At 45.3% G+C, this 16383-nt stretch overlaps 1 long non-coding RNA gene across 1 annotated transcript; it reads right to left on the bottom strand.

Annotated features, from left to right (window-relative positions):
- Positions 1-11087: 11087 nt before the first annotated feature.
- Positions 11088-12175, bottom strand: LOC307201940. The gene is made up of 3 exons (XR_013832789.1): positions 12157-12175; positions 11411-11517; positions 11088-11315 (listed from the first exon to the last, which is right to left on the bottom strand). It is a non-coding gene; the product is annotated as an uncharacterized lncRNA (long non-coding RNA).
- Positions 12176-16383: the final 4208 nt, after the last annotated feature.

Consider the following 16383-nt stretch of genomic DNA (forward strand, 5'->3'; position numbering starts at 1 on the left):
CCACAGTGGTTTGCCATTGCTCATGCCCTCAGCAAAAACCCAAGTCCCTCCCAACTGTGGCCACTGAAGGGAAGATTTCAAAGTTTTTACAAGTAAGCAAAGCGGTTTCGCTCCTAGAGATCTGGAAACAAGGTACCAGTCTCACGACAAACTGAGTGCCTACAAAGTGGAACGTAGTCGTTGAACAGAGAAAAACGGCGTCTATTTTCTTCACTTAGGTGGCAGTCTTAAGCTCACCTAACTGGAAGAAAATGCCATTGAACTGAAAAGTAAACCCACAAAGGATTCCAAACACATCCCAGCAAAATCTGCACAATTAAAGCTGATTTGAAGCTGTTGCGAAACAATCCCCGTCCCACAAAAGATAGGGCCTTTTCCTGCAAGGTAAACGCACAAATGACACAACACTGTCTAAACTTACAATGGGTTTAACTCTGACCACTTTTTGTCCTCAGCTCCTTGAAGGACTTACACGTTTTACCTGTTGCAACGTACATTTTCAAATGATTACGACGTCAGGTTGATATATCTGACACCACAGGGATAAGAGGCCCACTGTGTACCCTTTGAAAAGAACTTCACCAGTTTACAATATTTATCTGAGGTCCAGCGCCGAGGGCCTTCTGGCGATTCCCTCGCTGCAAGAAGCCAAGTTACAGGGAACCAGGCAGAGGGCCTTCTCGGTGGTGACACCTGCCCTGGGGAACACCCTCCCACCAGATGTCAAGGAAATAAACAACTATCCAAATTTTAGAAGACATCTGAAGGCAGCCCTGTTTAGGGAAGCTTTTAATGTTTAATAGGTTATTGTATTTTGGTGTTCTGTTGGAAGCCGCCCAGAGTGGCTGGGGAAACCCAGCCAGATGGGTGGGGTATAAAAAAATTATTATTATTATTATTATTGTTATTATTATTATTATTATTATTATTATTATTATTATTTTCCTTATTGCACCAGTGATCAGAATTCTGCCTCTGACAGAGTTAACTCTGGGCAAACATGACATTCCCTGGAAATACCTGATTCTCAAATTAATGTATCGCTGTAGAGTCCAGAATTTCAGCTGTGGTCTTCTCCTACTCATAGAATCATAGACTTGGAAGAGTTGGTAGAGTTGGAAGGGACCACAAGGGTCATCTAGACCAACCCCATGCAAAGCAGGGATCTTTTGCCCAATGTGGGGCTCGGACCCACCACCCTGAGATTAAAAGGCTCAAGCTCCTCCAACTGAGTCAGGTGAAGTATGTGCTTTCACAAGTTCATATCAACTCAGACCTATTACAGAAGTCATTCTAATCTTCACCTCAACTTTGGCTAGAAATTCCGCTGGCATTATTTTCATGCAGAGTCCCAAGATGTTGGGGGACGGAGGGGAGAAAGCAAAGAACAATAAGGCACACTCTTTCCCCCCTCTCCCTTGGTCCCATTGCTGAGAGTGACCCACAGCTTTTGCCCCATGGATTTGCCCCACATGCTGACATTTTTCACTGCTCGAGCAACTCTAAATTCCACTGCAATACACTGTTATCCATTCCTCATAATGCATCGGCAAGTCCTAGGCTCTGTGGTTTAACCCACAGCGCCACCCATATCCCCACAACAACAGTACCATGTCCCTAAAGCTAGAGCAAGCAGAGGGGGCACCACTTTGTGGTTCGCCTCATGTGCCAAAATGTCTTGGGCTGATATAACATTAAACTATGGGAGTTTTGTCAAGAGCTGGTGATATCATGCCACGCGGACCTGTGGCAACGGCTGAGTGTCAGTTCAGAAACTGGCAACTGATTTGCCACCCGCCAAAATGGCAACGGAAACGATGCCATATTCAGTTCATGGTTCCAGCTCACAAAGCAGGAGAAACTCCTGGGAGCCAATTAATGTAAAGAGTCGTTCTCTTAGAAGGTTTTACTGTGCTTAAGATTTTTAATCGATTTTGCCAAAGCATAAAAAAGTTATAGGCATTTGTTGGTTTCCTCATTGCGCGCCCAAGCGCCCCCCATCCGACGGACTGTCTTAAACCACAAATAACGAAGCATGACAAGTTCTATTTTGGGTCAAATCAGGCCACAACTTTATTGACTACAGATGTAAGAGGTTTGGCACAGGCATTAGGTAGACCGCACCCCTACTGGTCCCCCCAACAGAAGTACCTAATATGGTGTCAACCGGAAGAGAGGGAGTTCTTTACCTACATCAAAGAGTTGTTAACCTTCTGGGTTGTACTTGGAGAGTCTGAGTGTCCAGACAGAAGCATCTCACCTGGATCCCTTTAATGGGATCGCCCACTTTCCGGAGGGGCAGGCAGAGGCTACAACCTCCCCTCCCTCCAAAACTAGGCCTACCCAATGCCTAAACTGCCCCGAGTTGTTCCAGCTGCACCAATCTACCTGAGAAACTCAGCATGTCAGGAGCTTTGAGTTGGTTTCTCCAGCTCAGCCACATGGCTCTCACAAGGGAGAGGGGTTTGGTCACCATGATGACTTGTGGTCAGGGAATGATAGTTCTACTGCTTTTGCTTTTCTCTGTTTCCCTATTTTTCCATCTTGAATTCAGTTTGCCAAACTTCTCCAATTGGTGAAGCTTGTTTGGTTTTTTTAATCCTCATGAAAATTCACCAGACTTTTGTGCTAATTTCTCATTATAAATTCATTTTAGAAAACAGTGGTACCTCAGTGTCCTAGGATTTGAGGATCGGAAGGTCGGCGGTTCGAATCCCCGCGACGGGGTGAGCTCCCGTTGCTCGGTCCCTACTCCTGCCAACCTAGCAGTTCGAAAGCATGTCAAAGTGCAAGTAGATAAATAGGTACCGCTCTGGCAGGAAGGTAAATGGCGTTTCCATGCGCTGCTCTGGTTTGCCAGAAGTGGCTTAGTCATGCTGGCCACGTGACCCGGAAGCTGTACGCCAGCTCCCTCGGCCAATAAAGCGAGATGAGTCGGCCATGACTGGACCTAATAGTCAGGGGTCCCTTTACCTTACCTTTTACTGGTTGGTGGCAGTGGGGATGCGAGCACTTGAGGCAGAGCATGGTTTTTGTCTCACCAGAAGGAAGACGTAGTTTAAGGTTTGAACTGGGTATTTTGCTTAACAATACAGTGGTACCTCGGGTTAAGTACTTAATTCGTTCCGGAGGTCTGTTCTTAACCTGAAACTGTTCTTAACCTGAAGCACCACTTTAGCTAATGGGGCCTCCCGCTACCGACACGCCGCCAGAGCACAATTTCTGTTCTCATCCTGAAGCAACGTTCTTAACCCGAGGTAATATTTCTGGGTTAGCAGAGTCTGTAACCTGAAGTGTATGTACTCCAAGGTACCACTGCATCAGCCATCAGTTGTTGCGTGTCTATACCCGCCCCCTCCCACTGAATGGAGTAAATAAAGACACAGGACACGAAATTATAGGTTAATGGGCGAAAATGGCCACAACTTTATTGATTACAGGTAAGAGCGGTATTGGCTTTAGGCATTGGCCCTATCAGACTAACCGGTAAACCGGGAAGGGTTAAGCACCAACAGGGGGAGCCCCCGAGATGCACATCCCTGGGCACTCCCCGAGGGGTTACCGCTCGGGAGCGCGCTTTAGGCCCTAGCCTCCTTATGTTTCGGACGAGGCGACGCCCCCCGGAGTCCTTTAACTAACTACCCTTCAGCACTCTGGGAGGTGATGGCGTTCCTCCCCCCAACTCATTTGCATAACAATACCCCTGCCAATGCCTAACCGCCAAAACCAAGGAGTTATGACGAATTTGCTACGAGGTAGGCGAAAAAACCAAGTGGCGTCCAAAACATAGCCAATTAGCCAAATGGAAAAACTCCTACCAGGCCCCTTGCGGAGACCAGCCAAGGCCCATAGCAAAAGTCCGAGTTTGAACCCACAGGGAGGGAGGGAGGGAAACCGCAGCTCCTAGCAGGAAAAGAAAGGGGCGAGTATGGGCTTCCCTGGCCTTAAATGCCCCTTATTCGCCCCGCCCCCGCTGCCAGCCGATTGGCTGGTGGGATGGGTCATGAATAATAATGTTCCCGGGATTCCCTTGTTCCCGCGGGGCTGCAGCCAGCCCCGCGAGAATGTGAATGGGGGCGTGAGACCGCAAAAACCCCTCCTCCTGATGTCGGAAGTGGCATTATAGCAGAAGTAAGGAGATAAAGGGGAGGAGAAACTAAATTCACAGTTCAGGAACGCTATCCTGTAGTGGAGAGTACATTAACCCCTGAATGGCTTTCTCCTCTCAGTTCAGTGAATCTTGACTAAAGGTTGTTGCTTGTTCAAACATGATGAACTATAAAGGTAAAGGGTAAAGGGACCCCTGACCATTAGGTCCAGTCGTGACTGACTCTGGGGTTGTGGCGCTCATCTCGCTTTATTGGCCGAGGGAGCCGGTGTACAGCTTCTGGGTCATGTGGCCAGCATGACTAAGCCGCTTCTGGCGAACCAGAGCAGCACACGGAAACCCCGTTTACCTTCCCGCCAGAGCGGTACCTATTTATCTACTTGCACTTTGACGTGCTTTCGAACTTCTAGGTTGGCAGGAGCTGGGACCGAGCAATGGGAGCTCACCCCGTCGCGGGGATTCAAACCGCCAACCTTCTGATCGGGAAGTCCTGGGCTCTGTGGTTTAACCCACAGCGCCACCCGCATCCCTATGATGAACTATAATCCACTGTAATCCCCTCTGGTGCCCTTGAGAGAAGCAGTGAGCTGTCTTGGCAAACCAAGCATCTCACAAACTTACCCCTCTCCTGTCTTTTCAGGTCCTTAGTTCTCAGCTTAGGTCTTTCATTAATTGATATATTTTTTGTCTAGTTCTTGTTGAAATCTCAGATAATGTGTGGATTTCTCCATTAGAGCTGTATCTCATCTCCTGAATCGATATCCAGAGATCCAGGGCACAGTAGCAGTTAGTGTGTTGGAACGGCACGAGCCAAGCAGGGTCCAAATCTCTCTCAGCCAAGGAGTTCTCGGGATGAGCTTGAACTAAGCACATCTTCTTATATCCTAACATACCTGTAACAATACAATGGGAAAGGGAGAATTTTGTTAGCCAGCGTGAGCTCCTTGGAGCAAAGGTGGCATGGATGGATGGATGGATGGATGGATGGATGGATGGATGAATGGATCAATTGATCCATCGATTGATCTAATTCCCCCACACACTGCAGAGCTCAGCCAGCTTCTGAATATACTCTTGATGGTGGAGAAAGGTTTGGATCCCACTCAGCAAGGGGGTCCAGTGGGTCAACTTGGGCATTTGGAGAGTTGGGTGTGTGTGTGTGTGTGTGTGAGAGAGAGAGAGAGAGAGAGAGAGAGAGAGAGAGAGAGAGAATGGTAAGCTGTGACATGTTGGAGAGACTGTTGGAACGATGGGAGCTGTGTCAAGACATAGCAATTTGGGGCCACGGGAATCTGTGAGAAGGACTGAATATCAGTTCAGAAACTTGACAGCTGCACCAGCACCTGCCCAAGTGGCAACGATAATTCTGCCATCTGAGCAGGTGGCCACAGGGGATTTCAGTGGGGCATGGTCGAGGTGCCAGCTGGCAATTGCTAAAGTGCAGTCAATAGAGTTTTCTAGCACGTTGGTAGGCAGCATGATGAAAAATATATATGAAAAGCAGCAGTTTGAATATGAAGTGATACTTGCAGCTACATACCTAGAACCTAAATATTATGCTGTTTGACATGGACAGAATTAAAGTGTCATTACATGTTGTCTTGGAGAGGGAAGGGAGTTGTTCTTCATGCCAATGACGTGGATATAGAATCATCATCCCAGAACTCCACTCTTCATATTCCATGTACAGAACAGGAACAAGGGTGAGCTGGAATCATTCCTGAAATCAAGAGGCAACTTGAAGTAGCATGACCTTCTGAAACTCTTTTTAAGATGAGCTATTGTTGAATAGAGGGATGTGGGTGGCGCTATGGTTTAAACCACTGCGCTGCTTGGACTTGCCGATCGGAAGGTCAGCGGTTCGAATCCCCGCGACAAGGTGATCTTCCATTGTTCGGTCCCAGCTTCTGCCAACCTAGCAGTTCAGAAGCACGTCAAAAGTGCTCACCACGTCATGGGACTCATGAGCTGTTCCGGTTGGCTCAACTAACTTTGTCAGTGTTATGAACTCAAATAAGCACTGAATGGGCATTTCCAATTTAAAATGCACATTGTCTTCAAAAAGCCCAATATGAAGAAGGTAACATTGGAGGATATGTTGTTAGTAAGGCTGAGTTTTTAATTACGGAAAGCTCTAACATGGAATATAAAATAACTGTGTAACTTGGAATATGATAGGCCAATGTCAACTCAGGGCCCTTCGTTTACGGTTAATACTTCTTTGCTTCCAGTTTTCTTAACTGTGTTGGAAAACGATACAATTTAGGATTTAACCAATCAGAGTGACAGTTCTGTGGTGATTTACCTTGTCATGTCTTTCCCTCCCTCCTATAAAATTGATTTGGTTGCTTCTTTCTTCCCAAATGATTTTATTGTGAAATCAGAGTGCAAAACACAGCCCAAATCCATGGGTACTCCATTGTACTTGTTTCATGCATCCTACACAGCACTTGCAGACACTTAGAATCATAGAATCATAGAATCATAGAGTTGAAAGAGACCACAAGGGCCATCGAGTCCAACCCCCTGCCAAGCAGGAAACACCATCAGAGCACTCCTGACATATGGTTGTCAAGCCTCTGCTTAAAGACCTCCAAAAAAGGAGACTCCACCACACTCCTTGGCAGCAAATTCCACTGTCAAACAGCTCTTACTGTCAGGAAGTTCTTCCTAATGTTTAGGTGGAATCTTCTTTCTTGTAGTTTGGATCCATTGCTCCGTGTCCGCTTCTCTGGAGCAGCAGAAAACAACCTTTCTCCCTCCTCTATGTGACATCCTTTTATATATTTGAACATGGCTATCATATCACCCCTTAACCTCCTCTTCTCCAGGCTAAACATGCCCAGCTCCCTTAGTCGCAACAGTTATCGATGTATTGACTTCCTCCACCGCACTCCGGAAATGTGATCCTTACTAATCATATTCCTTATTTGGAAATGATTTCATGCAAACCGGAAATGAAGTGGTCAGTTACGTGTACTGACATGGTTACAGAGCCTTTATTGGCCGCAAACACAACGAAACGGAATAATGTCAGTTGCAGCTGAACATGAGTTGAACCCAGCATGTCCTTATCTTAGGTAAAGTAAAGGACCCCTGACAGTTAAGTCCAGTCGCGAACGACTCTGGGGTTGCGGCACTCATCTCGCTTTACTGGCCAAGGGAGCCGGCATTTGTCCGCAGACAGTTTTTCCGGGTCATGTGGCCAGCATGACTAAGCCGCTTCTGGCGAAACCAGAGCAGCACACGGAAACGCCGTTTACCTTCCCGCCGGAACGGTACCTCTTTATCTACTTTCGAACTGCTAGGTTGGCAGGAGCTGGGACCGAGCAACGGGAGCTCACCCCATCACGGGGATTCGAACCACCGACCTTCCGATCGGCAAGCCCTAGGCTCAGTCGTTTAGACCACTGTACTGCCTGCGTCCTTATCTTGCTTAGTGGCTAATCCAGCCCTGGGCTGGGTGCATCAATAGTTTGACTCAGTGCAAGGCAGCTTCTGATGCACCTGTGCCTTGGACTGAGGCTGAGGTGAAGCTGCTGCCTCTTTAACACAGCTTCACTGGAAGCAAAGTTCTTAGAGAATCCAAAATCCCGGCTTTCTTTTGGTTGATCTGCATGGGCTTTCAGTTGTTCTCTCACCCTCCTTTCTAGCAAGCTAGAAGGGGGGGGGGGTGCTGCTGCTGCTGCAAAACACCAGTTCCATTTCTCTCCCCTGCCTTAATGCACTGAGGTGGTTTTTGTACTGAAGTGTATCACTGTGTAGAGGAAAGCTGTAGTCTTGGGCACAGAAATATATCCCTTCGTCCTCGGCATGGACGTCGCTGATGGTGAAGGAGAAGTCAGTGTTACTGTAGGTACGACTGAAGCGATCTGGGGTCCCTTCAAAATGGCTCGTAGCATTATGAATAAGTAGCTTGGGTCTCTGTCCTGGTTTAAACTGATATAAGGCCATATCATCACTCACGGAAGAGGAAGCTTTGCACTGGATGGACACTCTGTCCGCAAGATTCGCCTGTAAAGAAGCTGGGGTCTGGGTGATGACACTCTGCCCTCTGGCTTCTGGGAGGAGAGGAGAGAAAAAGAACAATAGGTTACTGAATCCGTAACGCCTGCCGGAGAAATTTGCAAGGAATGACATCTCTGTGAAAAGTTACCCTCAAAGAAACTCTGTCCCATGGATTCTAGGAGGAGAGGAATAAAGCACAATCGTAAATCTATTACATTTACCTTAGAAGCTCAGAGAGAACAACACCACTCTTAAAACTTACCCTCCAAGAAGCACAAGATGAGCCCAATGGAACAAATCTGTAACATGATGCTGCTGTTAACGTAACCTTTCTGTTGCCTCCCAGGTACTATCGCCACCAAGCAGCCCAGCGTCAGAATGATGGGGATAAAGTTGGAGCAGTTATTAAGTGTCAAGAATGGAAATCGATGCAAATGAGTAGAAGAGGCGCAAGGGATTTAGTGCCCCTTCCTGTGGGGGTTGTGCTTCAAGGCAGAAGAAGTGTCACGGAGGAGGTTCTAGCTCATGATGCAGAAGGAACTCAAGGAAGATACAGACAGCAATCTTGCGGAGAGCAATGAATGACAGACCCTATTTTCCAGGGACGTCCCTGATTTAGAGAAGCCGTCCCGGATTCTGATGTGATACTTAGATTCCTAAGGATGTTCCTATTTTCATTGGAGAAATGTTGTCGGGTATGGAGTTAAACGACAGCAGAGCTGTCTGAAGGCAATCCTGTGCAGGGAAGTTTTTTTAAAAATGTTTAATGTTTTATTACGTTTTTATATATGTCGGAAGCTGCCCAGAGTGGCTGGGGCAACCCAGCCAGATGGGTGGGTAGTAACAGTAACAGTAACAGTAACAGTAACAGTAACAGTAACAGTAACAGTAATAGTAATAGTAATAATAATAGTAATAGTAATAGTATAGGATATCCTTATTTTCATTGGAGAAATGTTGGAGGGTATGACACACAGAGATCTGTTCAAATCTGCTGTTTACTGAAAACAGCACTTGTGGGGGAGGGGCACAAATAGAAACCAGATCGCAGTCTTCAGTGGGTAACTGGTAGAGCCCTAATCCAGTTCAGGGCCCTCTTTGACTGCTTTGCCTTCAAAAGGAGTATGCATGTTTTTTAAAACGTGTGCTTAGTACAGTGGTACCTTGGTTCTCAAACTTAATCCGTTCTGGAAGTCCGTTCCCAAACTCGAAGCGTTCCAAAACCAAGGTACACTTTCCTATAGGAAGTAATGGAAAATGGATTAATCCGTTCCAGACTTTTAAAAACAACCCCTAAAACAGCAATTTAACATGGATTTTACTATCTAATGAGACAACTGATCTATAAAATGAAAGCAATGAACAATGTACTGCAGTCACATAGTCAATCAATCAATCAGTAGCTGAACTGGGTTCCACACAGTCACAAAAACAAAACAAAAAGAGCCGCAAGAACAAAAACACAAAATAAATAGCAAAAACAGACAGCCCTCAGCGTAACACTCAAAACGGAACACGTTCAGCTTCTGAAAAAGGTTCACAAACTGGAACACTTACTTCTGGGTTTGCAGTATTTGGGTTCCAAGTTGTTTGAGTACCAAGGCGTTTGAGAACCAGGGTACTACTGTATAGCATGTATTTTGGTCCTTAATAAACCAGCCATTTAATCCTCATGATTCAAAAAATCAATTGCTTCTAATTTTTGATCCCTTAGAGATGAGAAGTGGTTGATCTGGTTTCTGCTGGTACCAATGATTCTGGCATCTGACTCAGCACAAGCAGACCACACCACATCAGTGTGTCGCCCTCTAGGGGCGGCTGAGGGGCTGAGGACCCCCCAAAATTTTCAAGGAAGAGCACGGCCCCCCTCAACATTCCACAGCAACATGCTCACGCCATGCGCACACGCCATGCAAGGTGCTCACGTCACATGTACAAGCCACTCAGTGCGCACGCAACACATCAGCATGTGGCGCTGGCCCCCTCAATCGTGGGAGCAAACTGGCGCATCACTCTGTCCCACAACTTCCTAATCCATAGATGCATCTAGGAAAACCAACTGCTTCTATATTTATAAGACATTCAGCTTGCCTTGTCGCATGGCTGCTCTGTTGGGATCTTTTAATATACTTCAACTCAGAAAAGGAATGCTCAGCAGTGCAATTTTTGACCTTTAATGTAAAAACTTGGCAATGAGATATTTCTGTGGTGCCCCCATTCTCTTGATGCCCTAAGCATGTCCTTATCTTAGGTAAAGGTAAAGGACCCCTGACAGTTAAGTCCAGTCGCGAACGACTCTGGGGTTGCAGCACTCATCTCGCTTTACTGGCCAAGGGAGCCGGCATTTGTCTGCAGACAGTTTCTCTGGGTCATGTGGCCAGCATGACTAAGCCACTTCTGGCAAAACCAAGCAGCACACGGAAACGCCGTTTACCTTCCCGCCGGAGCGGTACCTATTTATCTACTTTCGAACTGCTAGGTGGGCAGGAGCTGGGACCAAGCAACGGGAGCTCACCCCATCACGGGGATTCGAACTGCCGACCTTCCGACCGGCAAGCCCTAGGCTCAGTGGTTTAGACCACTGTACCGCCTGCGTCCTTATCTTGCTTAGTGGCTAATCCAGCCCTGGGCTGGGTGGACCAATAGTTTGACTCAGTGCAAGGCAGCCTTGGACTGAGGTTGAGGTGAAGCTGCTGCCTCTTTAACACAGCTTCACTGGAAGCAAACTTCTTAGAGAATCCAAAATCCCGGCTTTCTTTTGGTTGATCTGCATGGGCTTTCAGTTGTTCTCTCACCCTCCTTTCTAGCAAGCTAGAAGGGGGGGGGGTGCTGCTGCTGCAAAACACCAGTTTCATTTCTCTCCCCTGCCTTAATGCACTGAGGTGGTTTTTGTACTGAAGTGTATCACTGTGTAGAGGAAAGCTGTAGTCTTGGACACAGAAATAGTCTGCTTCGTCCTCAGCATGGACGTCGCTGATGGTGAAGGAGAAGTCACTCTGAATGAAGCGATCTGGGGTCCCTTCAAAATGGCTCGTAGCATTATGAATAAGTAGCTTGGGTCTCTGTCCTGGTTTAAACTGATATAAGGCCATATCATCACTCACGGAAGAGGAAGCTTTGCACTGGATGGACACTCTGTCCCCAAGATTCGCCTGTAAAGAAGCTGGGGTCTGGGTGATGACACTCTGCCCTCTGGCTTCTGGGAGGAGAGGAGAAAAAAAGAACAATAGGTTACTGAATCCGTAACGCCTGCCGGAGAAATTTGCAAGGAATGACATCTCTGTGAAAAGTTACCCTCAAAGAAACTCAAGATGAGCCAAATCAAACACATTTGTAGCATGATGCTGTCGTTGGCGGAACTCTTGCCTCCCAGGTACTATCACCACCAAGCAGCCCAGCTTCTGCATGATGAGGATAAAAATGGGGGAGTTATTAAGTGCCAGGGATGGAAATCTATGCAAATGATCTAGACGGCAGACTTACTCAGAAGATCTCACGTCATGAATTACAAGATACGTTTGGGGTTTTTTTCAACAAGTAGTTATTACCTAGGGATCTTTTCAGTCCCGGCTTTCCACATTACAGATTTCTTTGTTTGTTTGTTTGTTAGAGCATTTATTAATTTTCCAATAAAAAACATCCAATTAACATATCAAATCATAATCCAATAAAAATAAAAAAATAAAAAAATAAGATCAAATTGTCTTCTTAATTGTAATTTTGGTTTCATGACTTTCCACAGTCTGAACCTCAAAGTGTATCAATATCTCAGTCCTGCCTCTCAACGATATTTTCATATTTGATTTTATCTCTCCAGGCCTCTTTGCCTTTGGCTCTGCGATCCTCAATCACGTCCGAAAAACAGATAACCTCCCCATCGCAGATTTCTTATCTTCTAACTGTCTCAATTAGAAACCAAGGCACAATGCCAAATTCAATGGCACAAATATAAAATATTTGCCAGACATCAGAACACAGAAAATCTGCACATAGCAAAATAAGGTACATATATCTCCTTTTTTGGAGAAAATACGGCTTACCAATAAAATTCATTAGGTGAACCACTCATTGTGATCTCCTGCAACCTCTTCCTTTGGAACTTCTTCTGTGTCACTCAAAAGGTTTCAAAACACCAAAAAGCTATTAAGAAACACACAAAATACGGTTTTCCCCAATGTAAAGTGACAGGCACACTTTGTTCAAGAGCAGTTAATTGGTTAACAACACAACCATGAGCAACATGTCCAAGCCCCACTGATTGGTTGTGGACTTCACCAGGCCCCACCACAGAAGCCTGAAGTTATGGGGTGCTGGAGGGACCTAGCAAAGCCAAATGGGTGACCCAAATGATTCCTCGTGTGTTTCTTGACTGGTTTTTCAAGGAAACAAACAGGAAGGGGGTTAGTTTTGTTTGAACTTCTTCATCAACACAGAGGGTGCGCAGCGAATGGAGCAAAGGAATAAACAGTTGTCCACAATACCTTTTCTTAGTTTTATTTTCGAAAACGTAACAACCAAACATTGCAAGCCATCACTTCTCCTCACCAGCAGCTTACAAGACCTTTGATCAAATTAAGTACAGTTTCAATTAACCAATTATCCTACCACATCCCTTCCTTCACCCGGTGCAGAAAGTAACTCCCCTTTTAATTAGGCAAAAAGTCGAGAAACCACATGTGTGCAGCTAAGCAGGTCAAACTGCAAACATACACCTCTGAAACCAACCTGGTTCCTGAGTAGCAAATTTCCTATGGGCTTGCTTCGCAAGACGAAAATGTCTTGCGAGTTCCTGCGGTTTTTTCCCCCTCCCCCCTTTTTCTAAGCCGCTAAGCCACTTAACAGCTGATCCGCTAAGCCGCTAAGCCGCTTATCAGCTGATCCGCTAAGCCGCTTATCAGCTGATCCACTAAGCCGCTAATAGCGCTAATCCGCTAAGCCGCTAATGGGCTTGCTTCGCAAGACGAAAAAACCGCAAGACGAAGAGACTCGCGGAACAGATTCTTTTCGTCTTGTGTGGCACCACTGTATTGTTGTTGTTGTTGTTGTTGTTGTTGTTGTTGTTGATAAGGTTCAGCTTTTAGGAAAGTAATGATAAAAGGTGTATTTTCCAACGTGCTTTATGGCAGTATTCCTTTATGCTCTTTTATCTTCGGCTTATTTCATTCATTTTTTTAAAAAGCACATTTTCACACAGAAAGTTAACTTTCTGGTTCTTGTACTCTTCAATTATGTTAAAACATCTTTCTTGAAGCATTGCTTTTCTATAAAGAAGGTACAATATGTTCAAAACTGGAAATGAAGCCACACACCGTGTACTGAGGAAGTGAGGAGTTTGTGTGCAGGAGGCCCATTGTATTCAAGCACTGTGGTAACCAACGCTTAGCCAGCTCACAGAACAGAGAGCACAAACAACAGAATTAACCACCCACAAACAACAGAATTAAAAATAGTTTTATCACCCTGCTAGGTAAAGAGAGTTTGCTAGCAGCAGTAGCCTTGTCAGACGTTGAAAAGATAAAGCGAAACTCCACTCTTTGCTCAGAGAACGTGTTTCACAAGTCTGCAGAACATAGGGTTCTTTGAAGTAACCAGTTATCTTGGTTACAACCACATACACACAATTACCTTTCAACATAATTACCTTTTGTTTTTCAAAAGCATTATTACTCTGCATTCGTGGGAATTCAGATTAGCAAGTTTTGGGAGGAGCAGGACCAGCTGCGAGTTTTCATTTCAAACGGCATCTCTCTGAAAGAGCACCCTCCTTTTCCTTAAAAACAATGTGGAGAAAGAAATGATCTCCTCGTCACTAAACTGTTGCAGGATTTTGGACTGGGTTAGGCAGGGAGGTCTTGAACTTGACAGGGAATGCCTGTTGCTTTAACATTTCTGATAATGGTGAGGCAATCCGTGAGTTGGCCACAAAGATGGAGAATATAGCACATGTCCCAGTACAAACATGGGAAGGATGGGATATGGGATGGCTCACCAACTGGTTACCTAATGTCGCAGGACTCAAAGGGATACTATTGTCTTGCTTGTTTTTCTTGACAGTAGTAGTAATGGTTTTATGTATGGTGCCATGTATCATTTCATGTTTTAGAAGTACAATTAGCAAGATGATTTCAAATGAAACTCTACCTCATATCATGGCCCTATATAGAGCTTTACCTCAGGAATATGATGAAGGTCAAGCTATCAAGGACACTTGGGATGAAGGTCCTTGAGCTTGAAAGGGGGGAATGAGGCATCTAATCATAGGCCTGCATTTTTATTGAGGCTTGATCAGGGCCTGTATTTTAAAATGAGCTTAAAGATTTTCAAATGTTCATGCCAGGCAGAAGAGCAGCTGCCTAAGAACCTTGGCAAAATGTATTTTCTCCTAGACAAGGGGGCCCCCTGATTTATAGCAGAAAACAATTCTCAAAGTCAAAGGGAATTACAGGCTGACAGCCAAGGTTACACTGACCCTACATATTACAGAAGATAAAAAAAGAGATAAACATAATTAAGAGTGGGTAAATAGTAAAATAAAACCATGTGCCTCCCATTAAACTTGAGCCATATTTTCCTAAGGTTAAAAAGGCCAAGAGCAAATTGAAAAGCAACTGGTCTGGCTGGCAGAAAGAGAGCATTTTTGGGAAGTCTTTTCTAAAGTTGTTTCTTTCTTAAACTGAGATCCTTTTAAGATTTCTTTTCCTTTTAAAAGGTTATTTATGTATTAAATATATTGGCTTAAATGTAATTATGCAAAGGAATTAGAAGCTAAGAAATGTTAAATCCTTATGCTAGATTCTTATTTCATATAGTTGGAAGAGATCACAGGGGCCATCAGCCACCAGCCTAGCCCCCCTTGCCAAGCAGGAAACATCATTAGAGCATTTGTCAAGCTTTTGTTTAGAGACCTCCAAAGGAAGGAGATCTTTCAGTGATGATCCTTGACATCTGTTTAAGATAAAAATTTGAGATTAAACCATTTGTTTTGGAGGGCAATAGGGCGAGGTGAGCTGGTAATTAAGGTTCCTTGTTAATTTCTCTATTGCTGCGTTGAATATTTCATTCCAGCTAAGCGTTAACCACAAGCAGGGTGCTACATTTTATGGTGCCCCTGTGACTCGGATAAGTGGTCTGCTGGAACGCAGCCCCTTCGCCCTACTGGGCAGGGTACAAGAGGGAGGACCACGAACTGCTTACCCAAGCGCGCACTGGGAAATTTTTCCAGGGAAACGCAGAAGTCTCGTCTGTCTGATACCCTGCTCACTGGCGGCGACGGACCGGGGGGAACCAGAGAAATAAACAGGGAACCAGCCAAGGGTAAGTGCACAAAGGGATTTTTGGCCCTCCAATTAATTGGGAGGAAGAGAAGTCTTGATCAAACTTCTGCGTCTCAGTAAGAGGGAACTGAGTACGCTAGGTGGCTGGGTACATCAGATGGTGATCTGTTGTAGGGAAAGGTTGGGAGGTAGAGTGTGGTGAAGTATCCAGCGCATTGTATGTGTGAGAAAGTACAGCGCAATCTGTAGCTGACCTGAGTGTGGAGTGGGCAGTACTCCGGTTCCTAGTAAGGCGACTTCACTAGGCGAGGAACCTCACAAAGCGCGTGCGTGAGTGACTGAGTGGATACTTCACAGGGCCATACAATGGGAGTTGGGGGTTCAAAGGGGGGAAATACACCTCTTGAATGTATGTTAAATAATTTTAAGAAAGCCTTCTCAGGGGCATATGGAGTCAAAATGACGCCAGAGCACTTGAGAACGTTATGTGAATTAGAATGGCCAAAACAAAATACTGGATGGCCATCTCAGGGAACCTTTGATATAAATTTAGTAAGCAAACTTTGGTCTGATATCACCAAAGAAACTGGAGGGTGCCCAGAACAATTTTCATATATAGATTCTTGGCTGAGCACATTAAATAAAAATCCTCCATGGATAAGGGAATGCAAAGTCAAACGATGCAAATTATTGGCTGTAAAAGCCGAAGCTAGGAAAGGAATCTTGCCAAATAAACTCAAACCCATTTTTGAGGGACCAGAGGAAGAGGTGCTTCCACCTCCACCCTATGCTCCACATCGAAGGGAGCCTAATCCAAACACTCCACCAGTTGTAACCCCAAGGCAAGAAAGTGGAATGAATAATGGAGGTGGAGTCACAGAGCTTGATTCCTTGATAGATTATGATAAATATCTTCAGGAGGCATTGGAGTCCTATAATAAAGCCCAAGCAGAAGTGGTTATTCCACCTGTGACTCCTAATAGACCTCCATCT

The sequence above is a fragment of the Podarcis cretensis genome, assembly GCF_951804945.1.
Source record: "Podarcis cretensis genome assembly, chromosome: 13".
Lineage (NCBI taxonomy): Eukaryota > Metazoa > Chordata > Lepidosauria > Squamata > Lacertidae > Podarcis > Podarcis cretensis.